We start from the raw sequence: 3,613 nt of genomic DNA on the forward strand, positions 1-3,613 counted from the left end.
ACGTTGGAGACGTATCATAACTTCTTGAAGAGATCTCGGGTGTAGTATGTAGGCACGAAGCGAGCTCGCATGGCATCCTTCATTTGTATCCAAGTGGTGGGTGGCTCGTCCTTCTCGCGGCGTCGCTCGATCACTTGCTCCCACCAAATGAGGACATAGTCTTGAAACTCGAGGGATGCCATGTCGATCTTCTTTTCCTCGTCATAGTTGTGAAGACGGGATATCTTGTCAACTTTCAATGCCCATGAGAGATACTCCTCGTGATTGTTGCTTCCCGATAACTTGGTCATGGTGAACTTGAGCTTGCCGTATTGGAGTTCTTCATCATAATGACGATGTTGATGTTGCTCTTGGCGTGGAGGAGGGTCTTCAAGCACTCGATCCGCTTGGTGTCGCTCTTGACGTGGAGGAGGATCTTTGTCGTGGTTGCGCTCTTGGCGTAGAGGAGGTCGAGGCATATGTGCTTGGTTTCGCCTTTCTTTTTGTTCTTCACGTCAGGCGGCTTCTTCTTGCCGTTCTTGATGAAGTGCTTCCTCTTGTTCACGTACTTGACGGTTGCGTTGTGCAACGGCTTGAGTGGACTCTCGGAATGCGTCTGGAGCCGCTTGAGCTTGAGCTTCACGACTTTGTTGCTCTTTCCGGATTGCATCGCCATCTTGAGATGCTTGACGTGGATGATGTGGTGGTAGTTGTTCTTGATCCATGGCTTCTCGTTCTTGGCGTCGCGCCCTCTCATGTGCTCACACTCGGTCTTGTAGGCCATTGCCACGGAACAGATTTTCTTGCGCTTGGCGGTCTTGAGTGTCGTCGCGTCAAGGAGGACTCGCATCGAAAGAGGAATATGACGACGAGCGGCGACTTGAGTGACGCCATCTTGGTGAAGAGGTTGAGAAAGACACGTGGCTAACGATCATGTTGTGAAATTCATCCATTTGTTTGGAGAGCTTGGCGTCCAAATAGTCTCGTTGTCTTGCTTCCGATTGTTGTAGGTTCGTGGCGAGTTGCTCGATGCGATCACCCAAAGCTTCACTCTCTTTATGTAGAGCTCGTTGTGCGATGAAGAAGTGGTTCTTGGTGACGTAGTCGCGTTCGTCATCTTGATCCTCGAAGAGCGGGTTCGCCGAAGAAGTAGGCCTATCCATCATGTGGAAGTGGTGGTGAGTAGGAAAATGAGAGAACAAAACCAAAGTTGCCTTTTCCGAAGATTGTGGATATAACAAGTACGATCCCATGTGATGCTATAATAGTAGAATTGGTACCGGGTTTTGTTTCTCATGCCTACAAGTAAAAAGGCTTATGGAGGATCTCGGTTAGGAAGTGGCACAAATAATTTAAGAAAAAGTTAGTTAAGATATCGAAAAAGTTGAGAAGATTCACAAATCTCAAGTAAGACAAATAGATCAAACCCAAGGATATCACTGGGAACACGCACACGGAAGATAGATGGGATCCGCACAACCAAGGAATGAGCTCTAAGAGGTGGAACCACGGAAATGCTCTTGTTGTACGGATACTAGAGAGACACTAGCTCTATTGCTCTAATGGGCTAGATACGCTAATGCACCAACCTAAGAGAGAAACGGGTCCTCTACTATCCCAAGTATGCTTATGTATGTATGAATCGAGATGATGAACTAGGCAAAGTGGCTCAATGCTATTGCTTACAAGCTCTTGCTTGTCTTCCTTTTCTTTTGCTTAAAAGCTTTTTTTACTATGCCACAATGCTTGGTATGTGAGCCACAATGCGAGATGACAAGCAGTATATGCACGAGACAGACGTAACACTAAAGTTGCACTACAAGCGTGGCCCGAAAATTCTCAACCTGCTAGTCTCGAAGGGTAAGCTACGCAAAAGAGGCTCGAGGTTATCAAGGTAATGGCAAGGGTACTACAAAGGTGTCGTCGAGGTTACCGTCCTTGCTTACGGTTGGTATGAAGATGAGGTGTTCGATGTCGAAGTGGAGTCCAAGCCGATGATGAGTGGAGGTGATGATGAAGACAAACCACACCTAAATAGCTGAAACACCTTCGGACACGAGAGAACCGCAACTCCAAAGCTCAAACACTCACGAGAAATATTGCAGAATGTCAAAAGTGGTCGTGGAAAGGCAAAATGGTGGTGGCCGAACTGCTCTGTATGGTCCGTGCGCACGGGGTAAGTGATGTCCATGTGCACGGGGTCTCGATGGCCCGTGCGCACGGGGTGTTCTGGGAGCGCAAGAACACCTTCAGATCTGTGGGGATTTTTAAATTTCCGGCCAAAAATGATGGATGGGTGGGTGGGAAAAGGTGGTAAGGGGTAGATCCACTTGTCAAACACCAAATTCATGGATCAAATCAACCAAATCTCACAACATCTAACAAATTGCAATAAAATTTTTGGGGCTCTTTTTGGTGGGGATTTTCAAATTAGGACGAAAAACAACAAAATCAAGCTAGCAAATGGGGGTAGGGACTCCAAGATGTGAATCAACCTTGCTCATGATACCAAGATGTTGTAGGGTGAAACCCTAAGATGGATCTTTTCACACTTGGAGGGGGAAAAGGGATGAACACCAAGAACACAAAGAGGAATTCACTCCAACAAAACCCAATCACATATCCACTAGGATAGCAAACACATAGATCCACAAGATTACAAGAACAATCAAAGGAAACAAGCACTAGGTAAAGTTCTTCCCACTCCTAAGAGATGAGGTCTTGATGATGGTAGTCTTCTCCAAGAGGAGGTCTTGAAATCCACAATTGGATCCTCTCCTAAGAGGACTTGATCTCCAATGGAGAGGTAGAAGGAGCAAAGCTCTCAAATATCTCACATGTATCTTTGCTTACCCTAAACATGACCCTAGGTACGGAATATATAGGCATGGGGGCGAAGTGGATGAAGAGGAGGCCCAACAACCATCATCAGCCGGCCATCCTGTAGGGCCTGTGCGCACGGGGTCCTACAGCGGTAGCTCCCCGTGTAGCCTGTGGGCACGGGGTCTCGGGGGCCCGTGCGCACGAGGTCGCCTGGTACTTCCTGTCCTGCTCCTTTGGGACTCCTTTTCCTCAAGGTCTTGGGGTGTTTCTCCTACTCCTTGGTGATGCTCCTTAGCTGCTTGGGAGTGTTCATCTTCGTACCTAATGATACATAATGCATTTTGGTGAGGTAGCGACCAAGTTTCACTCGTGTCCATATGCATGTCAATTAGGAAGGAGTTCACCTTGGTTTCCATTGCGCGTGCTCTAGCTCTTGTCATGGGTCCATGTGGTGCTTGATGTATTGATGTAGAGTCCATGGGATGATGGAAGGATGCTCCACATCATACCCCCCCTCTCTCGCTTGCTGGATCAAGGAGAGGACGCCGCCGAGCCGCACGTGTGCTAAACTCGGAGGTGCGTCCGTTCGACACTTGATCGGGAGTTCGTGGACGGATCGTGATTGGATCGCGAAGACGTTCGACTACATCAACCGCGTTTGTTAACGCTTCCGCTTAGTGATCTACAAGGGTATGTAGATCCAATCTCTCCTCTCATAGATGTGCATCTCCTACATTGATCTTGGTGAGCGTAGGAATTTTTTTGTTTCCCATACATATATATCATGTGCTAAGTTTCATGAAAATCCCCC

The sequence above is a fragment of the Triticum dicoccoides genome, chromosome 6A (genome assembly GCF_002162155.2).
Source record: "Triticum dicoccoides isolate Atlit2015 ecotype Zavitan chromosome 6A, WEW_v2.0, whole genome shotgun sequence".
In the NCBI taxonomy this organism is placed as follows: Eukaryota; Viridiplantae; Streptophyta; class Magnoliopsida; order Poales; family Poaceae; genus Triticum; species Triticum dicoccoides.